The 19755-nt window shown below is 46.9% G+C and overlaps 1 protein-coding gene across 1 annotated transcript in view; it reads right to left on the bottom strand.

The window, feature by feature from the left end:
- fat4 (FAT atypical cadherin 4) overlaps window positions 1–19755 on the bottom strand; it is an 86615-nt gene that overhangs the window by 60738 nt on the left and 6122 nt on the right. The window lies entirely within an intron of this gene.

A 19755-nucleotide genomic window follows, 5' to 3' on the forward strand; every position in this document is an offset into this window, starting at 1 on the left:
TCTGCACTTTCCCACTTTTATTCTAATGGGGTACAAAGCCAAACACCCTTTTCCCTCCTAGGGTACAAAAGGGACTTTGCAGCAGAGTTTGCTTGTTGGGGATATCAGATGCAATATGGTGTGCGGGTGAGCGCGCGCGCGCGCGTGTGTGTGTGTGTGTGTGTGCGTGTGCGTGTGTGTGTGCGTGTGCGTGTGCGTGTGCGTGTGCGTGTGCGCGTGCTTTTTTAAGGCTTCTGTAGTGAAACATCGGGGCCGTGCGAAGGAGAGCCCCAGCCTCCTTGCCTCCAGTGGGCTTTCAAGTGTAACAGCTGATAAATGCAAAGTATGAGCAGAGCTCCCATTAAGAGCTGGCACCACACCAAAGGTTCCCTCAAAGTGATCCTTTTTATCTGCGAAACGTTGCGTTCCACGTCGAGATGGATTGCTGCGAGACTTCTGTGCATCTCCAGTTCATCTTAAAATTTACAGGGCTGATTTATCATAATAAAGTAATACTTCATAAAAAAGAAATGACTCAGGGGTATAAACTGCAGTGGACATGCCATCTACACGCATTCCTCAAGCCACAATTTCAATGTGAATTTTCATGTGAATCACCAGAAAACTCAGCCAGGGAGGAATGGCATGAATCAGTCAGTTCTAGGACAACCGGTATAAGTGACCTGACTCAGCTCAGCTGCTAATGCAAAGATGTAATATAGGACAATGTTGCTCTAAAATTTTTCTATTCCGAGAAAACACCTAACAGTAACCTGAAGGAGCTTTCGGAGCTGACAGATTTGGGGCTTTATGGCTGCGTGAACGTCCGCAGATGGCCTGCGGTCCACAAGAGGAGGACAGTGATTTAAGAACAGCTTATTTTAGGTACTTGTTACCCAAGTTTTCAATTTCTTAAAAAAGAACCAAGCTCAGCGGCAACCTGTTGGGAATGGCGCTAAAAAAATCAATTCTGAAAACTGAACTCATGAAAAAAGAAGCACTTTGGAGCTGCTTCTTTCACCACTGTGCTTCTTTCCATTTGCATTGTTTGTGACTTCCCAAAGCCTAGTTTAATTTTGCTTATTAAAAGTGCTCATCGGTAGCTGTTCCCAACCCAGCATAAATCCAAGGGATTAAATTAGGTTTGGGATGGGGCGATGAAAAGAGGAGAAAATGCCGACAGGATGAAAAGAGGGGCCCATAGAAATGCTAAGGAAGCTGCGCGGTATTGGTGGGGGCAGCAGCGGGGGGGTGTGGGGCATTCCCAGCACCAGCACTTCATTAATTCATGCGTTTTAACGAGCGGCCACTGTGGGGGCTTCCGCGACCCCCTCCAAACCGGCCTGAATAACAGCACCATCAGTAGCTGACAGCCCCCCAGGCAGCAGAGCAATGGCCTCCGTGCTCGAAGGCTGCAAACAGATCCGCGGGACGGAGAACCCCGCCATTTACTGCTTCGGCCTTTATGTGTCATCCTTGCCCCCCCCCCCCCAGTTCTCCCCGGACCCCCACAACCCACGGCAGGCCCAGGGAAGGATCCCCTGTTTCCTATTAGAGCCTGTGTCAAGGGGACAATCAGCATCCTTATAGTGACATCACCCGAGCCCTTTACACGTCTAAGAAAAATGGAGCTTTTTATTGTTCCAGGACGTGCTTTGCAAGATGTATCTCGCAAGAAGAACCTCTGGGAGTTGCGCAGACGGTGGGGGTTTTATTTAGCTGAGAGCCGCAGACATGATCGACTCACTATATGAAGAACTGAAAGAGACAGAGGTAAGAAAGCAACCGGTCTGCCGTTGTGTGGGTGGCTCTCACATTTCCACATAAGCCTCGGCTTGAGCTCAGTGGCATCTGCCTCACGGTCCACAAACGGAAATGTTTGGGTACAAGAAGCTTGTGGGGGCAGCAGGTCCAAAGCAATGAGCGCTGTCCGTTTCGGACCCTCGCGGTACCGAGCTGCAATTAAATCCTGCATTACTGCCTGCAGAAATCAAACCGGAGACAATTTCTCCCATAAACTTCTCAATCACCATAATTTTTGGTGTCACAATGAAAATGGTGAGTTTGTACAGTATAAACACATATCATGCAATAGTCTTCTACTAATCAATTTAAATGTTATGAATAGTAAGTTTGAAAAATGACCGAGTCCCAGATTTGTTTACGTCACCTTGGCAGTTGTCCTTAACTTTGACAAAATATATTTTCTAAGAAAGATTTATTGGTTTCTTGCACAAGATTATGAGTGCTTATATTGTATAAACTGCTCTGTGAGTGATGAGTAAAAAAGATAATCTCTTACAGTTAATAAATGAAAAAAGGCTGAGCTGAAGCGACAAAATATATTTCTATATCAGAACCGAGCGAAATTAAATTAGTTCCTGGAAGCACAGAAGTGTCATAAACTTGAGACTTTAATCTCCTTATAGTTCATTAACAAAGTTGACCCACAGTCACCACTGGGGGCACTAGTGAGCAGGCCTCGCTCTTGATTACTAATGTATTTATTGCCATGCAGTAAACTGGTGGGACCACCGTGTCTGCAACGGGGCCCGGTTTATCACCACCGCCTGCAAAGCCTTGGAAATCCTCTCAGTCAAAGGACTCCCACTTCAGTGGTCTTTTTATCACCGCCTCGGGGGCCACGTCAATCTGGGCCCCATGCGAACAGATAGGCACTGCAGTGCCGAGAAGATTCGCAGACGGATGCAGATGGAAAGGGGAGCAGACGGAGGATACAGACAACTTCCTGCAGACCCGTCGAACCTGGACGGTGGCTGCGGCCTCGCACCCGCATTAAAAGCCCTCGCTGCAGAAAGACATATATAAAGTCGGGCGATTAAAAAGGGAGGCATTGATAATTGTACAGTCAAAGTGCATTTAAAAGGATTTTTCAAGCCCTTTTCAAGTAAAAGTGCATTTTCGTCCTAGTTTAATGCATTCTGCTGCAATGCTTAGATGTACCAAGAGTAAACTTTACTTAAAAATGTAAACTTGTTGTGAAACCCAATGGAAATATTTGTTAATAATAAATTGTATTTTATCTACCCACATTTCAGTAATAATATTACTGGTTCAGTTTTAAAACTGTGTAATGAAAACGCGTATCGCGTGTATAGCGTGCAATAAGCAATCCTTTAAAAAAAGCATTAAAACTCCAGTTTTTAGCTACTTTGCTTTAAACATTTCCCAGAATGGAAACATCCTTTGTGAATGAAGTAATGACAATTAGGACAAACTAGTCAGACGGTGACCACAGTGTCTGCTGATGGTTAAAACATCCGGCGGACAGACCAGGCCTGGATTTCCCAAGTTAAACAATCCCTGGAGACCGCGGCTAACGGATACGGACGGCCACCGAGAGGGGCGAACGGACACCGCAGGATGCTAATGGATACTAACGAATGCTAGTGGATGCTAACAGATACCATCCTTTCGAGGAGACGTGTCAAATGCTTCTCAGTGTACCCTGGCCACACCTGACCCAAAGAAAACAAGGAGAACAAATCCTAGAGACCACAACTAACCAGCGTGAATGGGTGTTAACTGATGCTAACAGATATAAAATGATGCTAATGGATGGAACCAAATGCTAAGGGATACCACACTTTGGGGAGAATTGGAAAATACTTCTTGAACTCACCTAGACCAAAGAGAACAATTCAATGATTTACTTGTAAGTCCATAAGTAAGGCCTTCATGTCTTACTGGAATATGGTACCAAGAAGTTTCATCAGTATTTAATTGTCAAAAATCAGCGTGATCACATTATTAGCGCTTATATCTAAGGTAGAAATGAGACCTGTATTTGATTTGAATTTCATTCAAGTTTACACTGCTCCATCTCACTGTATGCAGCGCCGACATTAATACCTGTGCTTGTACTATGCATTACTGCTTCTTGCGAAAGTGATGAGTACGATGGTTTCATACCAAATATTGTACAGATATTGTATGGTGATTACAGACACAGCCACGCTCCCCTCAGCCGGGGGAGAAGCTAAACCACAGAATTGGGTCAGCACTGCTTAGTGTCACGTCTTTGCCAGAGTAGCCAAAACCTCATTAACTGACATCAAAATTCACCGGGACTCATGAAAGGACAAGTTCCAAATCACAGCCTTGCGCTTCAAAAAGGCGCCTCGGTGAAGCTTTGTTGAAGGGAAGGGAAGGAAAAAAGTCACAAAAGAGAGAAGAAAGTGAACTGATCTAATCCATGGAAATTCCTGTTAGTCACTTTCACAAATGTTTTTTTTTTCTTCACTCCCAGCTCTCGAATTCTTTATGGAACATGATAATAAGTGGTGGAAAAGAATGGTAAGGTCCCTTTGAGGTGGACAAAGACCACCATGTGACATCTTAGCCTGGTAAGACATAATCTCCTTGGTCCCAAGCAGTGCCACCGCCGTGGCCCGCTGCGGACCGCAGCTCCAACCCTTCAGCCGGCCTGACGCCAATCAAAGGCTCCGAAGCAGAGGCCTCCTAGCAGGGCAACTGCAAGAGAAAGCCTTGCGGAACTACCTCATCAGAATGTACCGCGGCAGAAAAAGATTCTAGTCCTTTTTCAAAGCATAAAAACACTCGTGACCTAAATCGGACCGCAATTTGCTAAAATACACATGGTTTTCAAGGGCGGAGTGTAACTGCAGCTCTCCGTTCTGGTAGCTTCCATACAGTAGCTCAGCCTGAGTCAATTCTAAACAACGTGCAGACAAATTCAAAGCGTATAACTTTTAATTTTTAAGACACTGAAAAGCTCTGCTTGGTTTAAGTTTTTTAAGGGGTGTACTGTTTGAGATGATCTACAGTGCCTCAGTTTGACGATAACACACCCAGCCATCATGTAGAGATTAATGCCTGCAGTGTGTATTCCTACGTACTCAATTACTCTGCACTTCCAGACATCTATCTTAGCTCAGTCTTCCTCTTCCTTTTTTTTACCCCACAAAAAAAGCCCAGGGGTTTATCCCTAGGTCACTATATTTACCAGAATCAGCTCAGCACATGACCATTCTTCACAATCTCCGCATAACTGGGGGACGCAGTCGCAAGCACCGGGGATTACGGTAAAGAGCTCAGAGATCGGAGTGGGTCCTGAAACACCGAGGGAAAGTTTTAGGGGAGCACAACATACGGCTGGGGCAAATTAACACTTCAAAGAGCTTTGGTCCTTAACAGAGTAAAGAATAAGTCCTTCACGGAAAGTGCCGCACTGTAAAGCATGGTTCTGTGAGAAACTTTGAACGTGAGTCAATCCACAGTTGAAATTTCTGAATTTCGGTTTGTATGAAGGGGTAAGACTTTTTGCAACCCCACTGGAGAGCAAATGAGGTGAAATGTCAGATCCTTTGGCGACAGGAGTTGGAACGCAAGCACCCCCACATATCTCCTTCTTGGCAGAAGGCCGGTGAAAATGAGCAGACCCAAGGAGAAGACTACTGCCTGACCCCTTCGCCAGAGGCGAACAGGAGCTCGAAGGGGACGCGCCTGCTCTTCTGACAGAAAGAAGCGAGCTCACGGTTCGGGGGAAGGCCAATAAGCGTGTGTCTGTCTACCGAGGGACTCTTGTCTCGATTCTTCAATGACATAATTTCCGGTGGTGCGCTAGAACCCCGTGAACAAACCGGTAAATGATGGCGCTGGAAACACTGGCTCCAGCTGGGACCACTTGAAGGGAAACGGAGAAAGTGGTGAGAGGGATTGAGGGTGGGCGGAGGGTACCACTTCACCGAAGCAGAGGCACAAGGACCGGGGGAGCGGTCACAAGTGGGACACAGGAGCCACTGTTTCCATTCACAGCTTTGTCTCCTACGTCTCTTGTTTTTCCCCAACAAACCGTGCTACAAAGCAGCTGCACGCTCTCCTCCCCTTCCACAGGGGGCTGTCAATACCCGACCTATCAGCTCCCAAAAGGCTGCCTCGTCGGGAAACTCAGTCAATGACCTGCCTCCCGGGTTGCCTCTGAAGTGGGTGACAGCAGTAATTTCTTGACCGGGGGTTTCTCACGTGTTGGGGGGGGTCATCTCTCCCCTCGGTGGCCAATACAAAATACATTAATTCCTTCCGTGGGAGCTTGCCGTAAGTGATTTTATTGTGGCCAATTCGACATAGTATTTTTTTCGGGAACTCGGGGTGGGGGGGTCTGTTGGGAATGTTTAAAAAAATTTTAAACTGAACTTTTACTCAAGCCTTGCAATCAAATCAAGTGGAAGAGACGCGGCCTTTGTCTGCTTTGGCCCATCAAAAAGTGGCTCAGCAGAAAAAAAAGTGTAAAGTTTTTGCCAATCTTTTGTCACGCTTTAAGGGTTGGTTTAGTCAATTGCTGTCAGATCAGGACGACAGAAAGAAAAACGGCGCTGTGGACGTATATAAGAAGTGCTTTCTCCTTCAGCCAGCCCGAGAGAGCGAGACACAGAATTACACAGTTACTTTTAAAGGATTTGCATTTAAAAGATTGTATACAGGCCTGAATACAGGTCGTTTCCCTGTGACCATAGAAACATTAGAAAAGGTGGAAAATTCAGTCCACTGAACTTCAAATGACTTTATTAAAGTGTCACTAATCAGAAGTGAAAGACACAGGGTCTTAGTGTTTGGGCTAACTTGCTGAAAAACTCCCAGAAAGCTTAATGACCTGCTAAGAGCATTACTTTGAAAAGCCTTGTTGATGGCAAGTTTTTAGAGGGAAAAAAAAAACTTTCTTGCTCACCCCAGAAAGATTAATACCCTGAAAATTGCAGGAATTCGACTAAAAGCCAATGCTTTGGAATGGGAATGGATTTTGCCGGAGTGGTAAGTTTTACGCATCCCACAGTAACTTCCAGAGGTTTGGGTCCATCACCAAGTGCGTGGTTGCCATTCTCCATTCAGGCGCCGTGACCTCAACTGTCAGCAAGAGCAAAGCAAATATGACATCTTCCTCTGACATTAAAGAAACGATTGACCAAATTCCACTTTCCTCCCCACAAAATGCCCTTCCCTCTCATTGCCGTTGTATCAGCGAGTGTTTTTCTCACAGAATACTCTTCATGATGGAAACAAATCAAAGAAAGGGTAACATGGCCTATGAAAATCATATTCATCCTCAGTACCAAAGCAAGAATTTAAAGAGACCCCCTGATGTAAGAACACACCCCTGCCGTAAACTTGAAGGAACGCTTTGGGGTTTTCAGCTAGTTTCATTAAAATTAATTGGGAAGGAAGCGGAGTTAATGGATGTGGCTTGGCAAAACAACAACAGAAAGGGGAGATCATATAATAATTTGTCATGTACGGTTTAGGCAAGGAGAGCCGCAGCAATATGGAAGTCGGGTATGCAATGGTTCGCACATTTACTGAAGAAATGAAGAGGTGCTTTGAGTAATGAGATATCAGGTGAAACTGATGTTGCCTGCTTTTCAGGTTTTCAGCTGCAGATATGCAGAAAACCCCTTTTTCACATTACCGTAATAATAATAATAATAATAATAATAATAATAATAATAATGATTGTTTATTATTATATTATTATTATTATTATGAGCTCCTGTCCAAGGTGACCAACAGTGATAGGTTTACCAAGCTCTTTACAAAGATTTACCCATTTATACAGCTGGGTACTCTTTGCTGCATAAACTGAGAGTAAGTACCTCGATCAAGGGTACTACATCAAGAATGGGGATTCTAACTGTAAAGAGCCTACACCACCAGCCCCACATTTCCATATTCTTCTGTCATTTCTGTATTGTTCTACTCTTGCTTTTATGCAGTTTTTGCTGACTTGGATGACTATATGTCCAAAGTGCTCAATATGAATGTGAGACATCTTGGCCTTGGAGGTGGACAGTGGGGTGGGAATGGTAGGCTAGTTAAGGCTAGAATCCAACTGGGGGGGGTCACAACGAAGGGGGAGTGGTGTGCTCTTGTTGCACTCAAGGAAGGACAGTCTACTGAAAGCAGCTCTGTGTCATACTGAAGCATTCTGCAAAAGCATAATCGGCATGTCATCAAAACTCATCTACTTTGTAATTCAGAATGAATCAGAAACTATATAATGCTTTTCCAGAATCTATGTATGCTCATTTTAATGCCCTAGATTTTGATGTCATTTTGTAACAATGCTAATTTAAGAACATCTTTCCTTATATTGGAGTATTTATATGCTCACAACTGAATGGATGCAATAGCTAACGTTAAACATGGTAAGGAAAAGACGCATGCATATAACATAGGATCTGTGAATAAACATCCAACATAATTGTCATTTCTTAAAAATGTTTTATACGTAGAACTGAGATCTCACTCATTAGCTTTAATTTTACTAGACAAAACACTTTTTTGTATTTTGTGCATAATTCCCTATACAGCATTCTGTGGCAGCAATGAAATACAGTTTCACTAATTCCAGCCAGCAGGTTATCTTCAATATTGCAATGAAACTTAATGCAGGGGGCAGACAGGTCATTTGGCAGTCAGGAGATCAAAACGTAGTCGCATGATTGACTCCATATGACCAGCACAACGAACACATCAACACCCATTGGGACACCACAGCATGCAAACGCACAATAAACCAGACCACGGGGGGCAATGTGATCCTGAAACGCAAGGATGAAGGAGACGTGGTCAAGGGCCCAGGCAGTGTCTACAGGAGTCTCTCAGGTGTTCGAGTTGACGACTACACGCGCAGACAGCGATGTGCTGATGAAAACTTCATTTCAACTTAAAAGGGAGCCAATAATTGATTGGGATCTTATCGCACAGCATTGTTACAACCCAGAAAGTATGGAAACCTCTATTTACTACTGTCTGACAACCTTAGTAAAGAAGAAAAAGAGTCCGAACTAAAAGAGACCAATATTTTAGCGAGTAAAAGTGCCAGTATTTGGCTGGAAAGCAGCCACAGGAGTGAAAAGCGAGAGTGTGAGCCCGTCACAAGGCACAGAGGACATCGGCCGGCGTGGATGGGAAGGCCACCTACGGAGGACAAAGGAGGAGAGACGGGCCGCTGGGTCGTGTTCCAGCCTGCAGCGGGGAACCATGGGAAGAGCCATCCGGATCACTGTCTTGGTGTCACAGACTTGTTAGATGTCAGGAAGACAAAGGCAGCGTGTGGAGATTGCGCTCGGCTGGTGTCGCGCACGCACACAAACACCAGTATCTCTGCTAGCTATATTCCGTAAGTCTATAGGCTGCTGTCTTTACCTGCTCTTGCAAGTCAATTGGTGTTGCTGACTTCTGTTGCATTAAAGGTCTTGTTCACACGGATCACACTCGGGGTGTACCCTAACCAGTTACACTAAGCTTGAACCCAAAAACAAACGTCCAAATCAGTTCTCAGTTTTTGCCCTGATGTGCTGGAACTACTCCCTCTGTCCCTCAGAGCTGCCGAGTCCTTCACAGCATTCAAGAAGGTCTCAAACCAATCTGTTCCAGACCTGTTTCTCTCCTGATCTCCCGACAGCCACATAAATGAGTCCAACACCATCTGCTATGATTATCTACGTATTTGCTTTTTGAATGTCATTTCTGTAGGAGATACTTGAGGGATGTGAACCAGCAACATGGTGGTATCATTAAAAACAAGCTATGCTTTCATAATCCTGGGTCTGTTGTGAAACACTGTTTTGTTTACGCCGAGTTATATGACGCTTTGCAGAAGAGCATCTGCTAAATGAAAACGCACGTGTGAGTGTGGTCTTCGTCTTTTGCTCTGAAGGAGGAGGTCCCATAATGGTTGGAGGTGCTGTCTTTGGACTTCAAGGGCCCACAGTTCAATCCCATCTCCTACTTCAGTATCCTTGATCAAGGTACTTACACTGAATTGCTCCAGTTAAAATTATCCTGCTGTATAAAGACATAAATCGTTAAAGGCAGTATAAATAATTTTAAGGAGCCTAACACCGTAAGTCGTTTTGGAGAAAATTGTCAGCAAAATAAATGTAAATAACTTCTTTGTTTTAACTGCTTCACCTTGAGGACACTATGGAAAGAAACAGAAAAAGGAAACCCCAGCTTTGAAGGAAACTGCAGCTGAAGCACTTACTTGGCTCCAGATGAGATTCTGAATGAAGCTGCTCTATGGGTAAGACTGATTTATGATGTGAATCTCTAGACGTGGCCTTACATTGTCTCCATTTGTACGTGTCTCTCGTGTTTTTTGTTTTTTTTTGTTGTTTCCCGTCGCGAGATAATGTCTAGGAAGAAAAACTTTTAAATCTCTTAGAGAGCAGAGTTATTAATCTTAATGTGCTACCTGGCATATTATGACATACCGTCCATGGTAACAACTCCCAATAAGAACAAACTTCATTAGGAAAGGCCTTTTAACGGGGTAAGAAAATGGGAACACTAAACAGCAGGCCTTAAACACACACTGTCGCCTGACTTCGGCTCGCGATCCGTCTGCCCAGATTCAGGACGATAAACTTTTAACCGCCGCCCGAGAGACGTGCGCCCCTCTGCCCGGCGCGGAGCTGGAAAAGAACCATCTCCATTTCAGGAAAGGAGAAAATGGCCTTTTAAACAAATTAAAGCAGCTCTGAACCTAAACAAGGCCAAATGAGTGATTTAACCCTGAGGGTCACCTTTAAAAGAGGCCCCTTCCACAGGAAGCAGTTTTAATTCAATAACTGTGTGAAAAAAAAGAAACGCGGTAAAGGCTATCGCTCTCCCTATCTAATATACTTCAGGATTACTATAGCAGTGCTTTTAATATGCATATTTTCTGGTTTCGTCCTTTATAATACATCTCACGACATGTTGGCTCCAATTCCCAGTCCATTTCCATTCAGAAGGAATTTAAATAATTTACATTGGTTCTAATAGAGAAAAGCCACTCTTTTAGAGCTAATTAATCAATGTCACGAGTTACAGCGGCATGAACCGAATGCTCTCTTTAGTCCATTAATTATCCTTTTATTTAAACTTCTGAGGTTAGGATCACTTTAATGGAAAAGGAGCTGATTGTCGTCCATGTCTGGATGTTAACAAAAGAGAATAAAAAAAAAAACATTTTGGGACCCCAGTCTAATGGAAGCAGAGGGTCCAGTGTAGTTTGCGTCGGAAAAGGAAAAATACGTGCAATTTTGGAGACAAAATGCAACTTTATTGTGTATAGTCTCATGCAGATTACACCCCCACCCTCGTATGCTGCCGTTACGGGCAAAACGGCACAATTCCGCAGAGATACGGCAGAGTCCCACGCAACGGGAGCACGGAGAGGCCGAGCAAAGAGCTCAGGTGGGCCAATGGGAAGCCGGTACTCGAGTCACGTTGGACTCGCCATCAACACATAATCTGCTCTCCAGATGTTATCAATTAGACAGCAAAATGTGGGGAAAAACAAGCAACGCTCACCAAAATGGCCAGCTATTTAAACTCTGCTCCCTCTCCCCCGCTCAGAAAACAGCATCTCACAAAAAAGGCAGTAAATTTACTGGTGCTTAGAGTCACTCTCAGTAAAACAAAGTGAACTGGTATGTGAGTTGACTCAGTTTGCTTCATGTTACCACATCCAGATGCCACAGTTTGCACTTTTAATTACTTAGTGATGCGTAACTACTCTACTACTGTACTTCACTCTGTTATCAGAACAGTAACATACAATATAAACCAAAGTTCTTCAGCTCGTGAATTTGATTGGGCTTTTTTCATGCATCTTAACTCCTTTTTTCTTTAAAGTTCTCGTCAATTTGCCGTTTTTATCCGTCCTCATAATATTGTCTCACAATATCTACATAAGGGGGGTGCGGTGGTGCAGTGGGTTGGACCGGGTCCTGCTCTCCGGTGGGTCTGGGGTTCGAGTCCCGCTTGGGGTGCCTTGCAACGGACTGGCGTCCCGTCCTGGGTGTGTCCCCTCCCCCTCCAGCTCTTTGCCCCGTGTTGCCGGGTTTAGCTCCGGCTCCCCGCGACCCCACTTGGGACAAGCAGTTTCAGATGATGCGTGTGTGTAAGTGCAATATTGTAAAGCAGCGTAATAGGAGCCTTCCTATCATCCCATGCTCCACAGCGTGTTCTTACAGTTTCAGTAATGCTCAGGAGCAATTGTGGTGTGTTGTGCAAATGTTTGTTGCGCACATATTTGTCGTGTTAGTGGCGTGGGTTGTTGTGTATGTTTGTGTGCTTGTAATATTCGGTTTCCCGCCATGAATGTCTGCGGCATTGCTTTCCATGTTCCCCTTTGGTTCCTCCTCAGCTATTCTCTAATGCTTAGCTTTGTACGGTATAGGCTATCGTCTTGGGACCGATAACGCACTTGACTCGTGAAAGCAAGCAAAGCAACCCACAGGTGTCCTGCACCTCCGGGACCCGCCGTAGAAGAGACGGGAACACATGGCACCTCATTTTCCACATCAAACTTGTTACCCGAATGCCAAATGTGGGGGGGGGGGGGGGGGGGGAAATCTAGTTTCCAGCAAGTTGACTCAAACTTCTCACTGCTGTTGTATTCGTTTTTGCTTTCAGACTCGCACTTTACGTGAGAACTTTTTCCCCCTTTTGAAGACTGCCATTACTGACTCTTCATCCACTATCATCTGTGAGGGTCAAGAGGGTCACCGCAGCATAACAATACTGGAATCAGATGGCGCGAATCCACTTTCCACCCTCGGCTTCGTCTGCGTGCCACCTGTTTGCATGTCTTTCCAGCTCTAATTGTTGGTAAACATGAGGCAAAAGATTTTTACTACACTTTCTGCTTACTTCAAAGCATACCGTGCCATGATTCCCACAAAATCCCCTAGGATGGACACGCTTGCCTGCGATGCCAAATGGAGCTGAAGGGCATAGCTGTCTCTGAATGGGATCCGGCTGCCGCGGTCTGAGGAGCCGGCATCCTCCGACGGTGGAAAAAAATCATAAAACACAGGGGAGATAACAGCAGCGGAGTGTCGTCCCTGGTGCCAGTCTATCTCTCCTGTCTCCAGAGTGAGCCTTCTCCCCCGCAGCAATGCCGCTACGCTCCCAGCTCCCGCCACTCCTAGATCATTAATTCGTCAGGGGGAGTAGGGTGCATGGGGGGGGCTTCCTCACACACGCGTGCATGCGGGGGCGGGTCAACGTCAGCAGCCCACTTCGCCCCCTCCCCACGACGCGGAGGGATCCCTTCTGCTTTTCTTCACAAGCCACGAGGGTCACTGGGTTTGAAACCGAGGTCCGTCTAGAGCGGGGACACTGGGCCCGCTGACGGTGGCTCAGAAGGGAATGCGTGACCAGAAGCAGTCAAAATGGAATCGCTAACAAACGGTGCATGTTTGTGCAATGAAAAGTGCAGAGTTAAGCCTGCGAAGGCTGTTTTGGGGCTGTCATCAAACCCTAAAAATCGCTCTCTAACTGTAACACCATTTGTGATTCGCATCATTGGCAGGCTACTGCTTAACCCGCTGGGAAATGTTTGAAGTGCCTCGGCTGAAGGTAGTGTGTAAAGACAGCAGTCCACCTGGCGGGGCGTTGAGACCGAGCCTGTATACTCATACAGGGCTGGAAACAGCTAACCCACGCGTTGTCGACAACAACTGCTCCGGTGCAGGGCCTCGATGGTCTGGAGCCTATCACGGAAGTATAAGTCAGTATATGGCAGTCCATCACAGGGCAATCACACGCCCTCGTCCAGACACCGAGGGCGATTTTTCCATGACGCACTCTTTAGGCAGAGGGAGGAAAGCAGAGCACCTAGAAGAAACCCATTCAAACACGGGGAGAACATACAAACTCCACACAGACCGAGTTGGATTTAAACACAGGACCCGTGAGGCACCGACGCTACCTGCTGTGCCACCGCGCTGCCTCTGCTCTGCTGGTTTTCCGGCCGCATCCCGCACGTAGCACCGAGTGCAGCAGGACAGCAAGGAAAGTGATTGCAACGTCTTGGAGATAGCAAAGGCGCAGCTGGAAGCAGCAGCCCTGCGGCCCAAAGCTGTTGAGGAATCTGGGAATTATTACATTTAAATGTTACCTTTCTGCATGTGCGTGTCTTCGTGTCCCACACATGTGAGTCAGCCAGCAAAGCGCACGGCGGCGCTGGTAAGCATTACATAAACAGGCCCACGGACGCAGATCCACAGGCACGTTTAAAGATGTGCGGGATTTGCGTAAAGAAGTCCACCGAGAGGCTACTGAGCAACTTTTTTTAAACTTGTTTTAAAGCAATTGCAGATCAGCCGGGAGGAGACCTCGAGAATTTTTCCGCGGAGCATTTTCATATTTTATCGCACGCGGTGTGTGCGGATTCCAAGCTTTCTTAAGTAATGTCTCCGTTTTGCACCTCTCTGTATTGCCGTCGTCGTATGCCTGCATTCGGCTTCCGAGGCAGGAACACACACACGCGCACACACACACACACACACACTTCTGCTGTAAGTGATACCCTGTTCCATGTCACCCTGGAATTCAGAAAATAAACCCTGTCAATAAATAAACCCCCCCCGTCAAAAGCCTCTTTCCTCACACGTGATTTATTGAACTTGCCTGCTAAAATAAACCGGGAGCGTCTCCAGCCGATTCGGAACAAAAGAGTCGAAAAGTGCAAGCCGCAAACTCCAATCTGGCAGTTCATCTTTCGATACGAATAAATTAAACAGGTCGCAGTGTGCAACCGCCACGCTCGCTTGTCACGGGACCATTTACATGTGACGCTTTTTTAAAGCGACTTACAATGTTAGGTTAGTACACCGATTTACCCATTTGTACAGCAGGATAACGCTCAAAGGCACTACAGCAGGAGTGGGAACGAAACCTGGGGTCTTTTGATCGCAAGGCGACAGCTCTAACCGCTACGCCACCTGCTGGCCCTTCAGCACCATTCAGAGGCCACGTCCTCTAAGAAGACCGGTCACTCCGGCACTGACCTTGACCTACCGTCAGGCACAGACCGTAACCACGCAGCAGTAGACAAGAAGGATGCACGAGGATGTAGGACTGTAAGGAGGAAAACATATGACTTGTCCCCCAAAGGAACGTTCGAAAAACACCACATTCTTCAGTCTGCTCCTACAAATCCAATTCTCCGCTTGGCAGCGGTCTGCCGACCGTTGCACGCGGAGCGCACGGTCGCGGAACGGCTGTTGTTTTGTTCTGAAATCCTCTGAGACAAATTGCTAAACCCCACCCCCCGGTGTGAGAGACACCCCCCGCGTCCCTGGGCCTTCTGAGCGGACGCTCCAAGCGAAGCGAGGGCCGCACGCCCCAAACCACCCCGACCGTGCGGCCCGTATACGGGGCGCACGCTGCAAATGAGGCACAACGATCACACTCGCTGCAGAAAGAAATGTATCTCCCAAGTAAAAATAAACGGCATGCAGGAGACGCAGAGCTAGCGTGACCCGGGTCAATGTCATTAATTTCTTTGACTCCCACACATCTGGCATGGCTGAAAAAGAAAGAGATGCTTGGAGTCCGACACAGAGGGAAGCAGGGCACGACTAAATAATCTCACCGAATTAACGATCAGGGAAAGGGTCAGGTTTACTCAATTAATGGCAGTAAAATTAGGTGGGAAGAAGGCGGCTCGTCTCTCCGTTCTCCCATCCGATTTGATGCAGAGCTGAAATAAAGCTCCGTAATTATCACGCTCGCCATCAGATCAGATACGCTTGGCCGAGGCGTTATACTACTGTTATGTCGCGCTCGGGGCGAGCTTCGGGGGAACTGTGGGTCTGACTGCGGACGCGACCCTCCGACCTACTGGGACACGCGGCCCCCGAGGGGCGATAAGTGTTGGGTGTCAGGCGGCCGTGCAGCCCGAGGGTATCGTCGTTACTGAACAAACACAGGGCGCACGCTCACCGGATGCCGCCGCGTTCGTGGGACACGCAAACCCAGAGGGCGGGGAGAGATGTGAGCGCGACGGGCTGAGGCTCTACCCTCCCGGATGAGACCGGCCCCTGTAGCAGTGATGGCGTTCAGCTCAAGGAAACGGAGGGAAACGATGGAGGAAACATCCGTGCAGGAACCTCCCTGTGGAGATTTGGAGGGACACTGCGGGCGGTAAGCCTGGAAATAGGGTGCTTTTTGGGGGGTTGGGGGGGTCATAGACTCCTTTCTGGTGTTTCTCTCTTACAAGGATTCAGATAAGAACACTCCTGAGACCCTGGGGAGAATACCCTGGTGCGCTGCATGATCTTTGACCCCAAAGGACCACCTACTTCGGCGGTAATAAGCAGCAGAGGCCCTTCACATCTGCCTCCACGCTTAGGTTAGCCCTCGAAGAGCCCACCAACTTCTGGGAAATTATGGGACGAATTTACAGTCTGAGGGGTGGCTGACCTCCCCTGATTTCACATGGCCGGGGCGCGACCGAGCGCCACGCCGCTCCGCCCGCTCAGGTGTCGGGATCCGGCGCGCAACGCTTTTAGGGCCTTCATCGAGTTTCAGCGGGACGAGGTCGGCCGAGTTGATGCATCCCGATACGGTCTCCAGCGCACAATCGGACAGGCGGAGGATCCGGGAAGCGATCGAGTACCCGATTCAAAAAGCCGGGGGCTGAGAAAGAGCTGCCCTTCCTTCCCTGCTCCGAAACGGGCCTCTTCAGTCACATCGCGTTTTTTCAAACACGACGCACCGCTTCCCTTTTTTTGTTATTCTCTCTTTCCCCGCCGGAGGAGACGAGAGTTCAAGAACAATGTTGCTCGGTCCGTTTTGCTCACGGGGTGTCTGGCAACAGACTTTCCCTTTCCCTCGGGGGAAGATGGATAGTTGGCGGAATGCGAGGGGCCGCGCACGGCTAGCCTTCCCCCGAGGCCTCGGCCCACGGGGCCCCCGCGGGCTCTCCACACTCCGGCGAGTCGTGCTCGACAGCGCTGAGTAAAACAAACAATAATAAGACCCCTCTATCTGCCCCGGCCATCTGCGCGCTGCCCCGTAGCATCGGCGACTGCTGGCGGGAGTCCTGAGCGCCCCGTCCAAACCCACAAAAAATAATCTCTCTCTTACTGCTCTGGGCCCCTGTCAAAAAATCAAGCCGCATGGAAGGCCTTAAATCTCTTTGGATACAACCAGCAAAGGTAAACAGCTAATTCCAGCAGACAGCTGTGTGAGGTGAGCAAGACGATATCTATGATTTTTAAACAAAAAGATGGAACTGGCAGCTGGCCTGGGTTTGTTCCCATGGAGAACTTGGCTGATGGGCTACAGCAAAAAGCGCCACGGCTCTTCTGTGGTAGGGAGGGTCCATCCCGATGCACAGTAGGTGAAGGGGAGCCGTTAGGCAAAGTTCAGCTCGGCGTCCCGCTATATGTGAAAGCCAGGTGTGCGGACAGCAGGCGGCGAAGTGGTTAGAGCTGTCGCCTTGCAAGGGAAAAGACGCTGCTTTAAAATCCGCCTCTTTCTGTAATACCCTTACATTTATTCACTTAGCAGATGCTTTTCTCCAAAGCGACTTCCAATGAACTCTATGTAGTGTCATCAGCCCACAAACCTTATTCACCAAGGTGACTTACACTGCTAGATACACTACTTACAGTGGGTCACTCATCCATACATCAGTGGAACACACTCTCTCTTTGTCACTCACACACTATGGGTGAACCTGAACAGCATGTCTTTGGACTGTGGGAGGAAACCAGAGCACCCACAGGAAACCCACGCAGACACAGGGAGAACATGCAAACTCCACACAGACTGAGCGGGGGTCGAACCCATGTCCTCTCACGCCACCCAGGCGCTGTGAGACAGCAGTGCTACTCACTGTGCCACCGTGCCGCCCCACCCTTAATAGAGGTGCTTGCTCCGATCTGACACAGTACAAATCACCCAGTGGTATAACTGGGGAAATCAATGTAAGGAGCTCAGTGCTCACACCTCACACTGTAAATCTTCTCGGAGAAAAGTGTCACATAAATAATAATTAATAATGATTAGCTAATACATGTGTAGTCACCGGACCATAATCCATGCAGTGTCCTTGACAGCAGGGGGTTGATTGGTTAACAGACTTGAAACTGAAGGATGTTTGTTCAAGTCCCAGGGCCTATGTGTTAGTACTCCAGAGAAAGGGTAATAAACCTGAATTCTTAGAGTAAAACACCTAACTATATGAACCGGTAGTTCCTTGGGATAAATAAATAAAAAGTGATATTAACGTCATCATAGAAAATGTAGAAAGGGGAAATGAGCTTTAACAGAATTAAAAACCTTACAAATGTGCTACCGCAACAGGCATGTTTTCTAAGTAGTTTAACACGTTTATAACTGACGCATCAAGATTAATGGAATTTTTGCTGTCCTTAACTTTCCAAAAATATCACAAACTTATTACATGTAAAAAAAAAAAAAATGATTGCTCCTTTTCTGCGAAGTCAACAGGAAAAAGAGACATTCCTCCTGGCTTTTCCGAAAGAGGAAGTGAGAAAGGGCAAAGCGTTTTTATTGGCAGCCTCTTCCTGTCAGCGGCCCCAGTTTTCCCTGTTTTTTAAGGACAAAAAATTTTTGAAACGTTCCTTGGTCCCACCTTCTGCCGGGAATGGCATCCAGAAGGGAGGTTTATCTGGATCAGAGGAGATCTGCCTGCACCATGAGCCTGCGGTTTACAAATGATTCGGACTGTAATGGACTGGGGGGGGGGGGAGTGCGTAGCTCGTAACTGAGGAAAAAGTAACTTCACAGCCTCAGAACAGCAAAGCAAAAGCTGTAATGTTTGAACAATGAAGAAAATGACTAACAGACTTCTGTGGTGCTGAAGTCATCTCTCGCCGAACTGAAATAAAACCCTGCGGTGATGTTACACAGGAGTGCAAAATCCACAAAAAAAAGAAAAAATTAATTTAAAAATTATTTATTCATTTAGCTGACACTTTCTCCACTTATTCTGCTGGGTGATTTTTACTTATGTTACTTATGTTATGGGGATTTGACGCAGAGTCCTTTGATTGCAAGGTCATGGCGCTAACCACTACTCCCCCTGCTGGCTCTAGAGTGTACCAGCAACAAAGGTACGCAACCAAACCATTACGGACTGGTGAGAACCAATCCCCATCAGAGACCGAGCTGTGATTTGAAGCCATCCGTTTTCGTACCACTGTCAGAGCTCTGCTTGAACATACGAGTCACTTTGAATGAATGGTTCTGTGTTTTAACCGTACTTGACTGGACACAAAATACATTACGGAGCAAATACATAAGACTACAAAACAAAAAAGTTCTTATAGAAAAGAACCTGCAATACCCATCAACATGGCAAATTATTATTGATGTATAATAGCTTATGTTAAGGAGCGGTTGCAAAATAAATTACACAGTAAGTAAGTAAATAAAAAAATAAATATACTGAGTTTATAGACTGCATAGCACAGGGCCTGCAATGCACAAATATAGGTTCGAGTCCGAAATACTGACACCGAACTGCATTTTGAAAATGTATTTAGAGAGAGGCCAGGATTCTGCTACCGAATCTGACTTTACGCAAGCAATCCAACCTACGGCACACGCTCGCCGCGGTCCACGGTGACCCGAGCCTCGGCAATTAAATTCTTCTGCATTTTTTCTCCAGAAGGGGTTGAGGCACAATTTCATGGTCATTTAGAAATGTCCCTCGCAACCACCATGTTCCAACACAGTCGCGTGAAGCCTCACTTTTTTCTCCCTCCGTCCCAGACAAACCGGTTCCCGGTTAAAGCTCCAGCATGCATTGCTTTAATTTATTCGTCTATTTCTGGGACCTCGTGTCACACTTGCTCATCAGAACGCAGCTCCACAATAAACACCCTAAATCAAGCCGAGGTGCCCCTTGCCTTTGCTTTTCCTGAACGTCTTTCATACCCACAAATAAGCAGCCGAGGGCCAATAACAGCAGCGCCTGGCAGA

The sequence above is a fragment of the Scleropages formosus genome, chromosome 5, assembly GCF_900964775.1.
Source record: "Scleropages formosus chromosome 5, fSclFor1.1, whole genome shotgun sequence".
NCBI classification, from domain to species: domain Eukaryota; kingdom Metazoa; phylum Chordata; class Actinopteri; order Osteoglossiformes; family Osteoglossidae; genus Scleropages; species Scleropages formosus.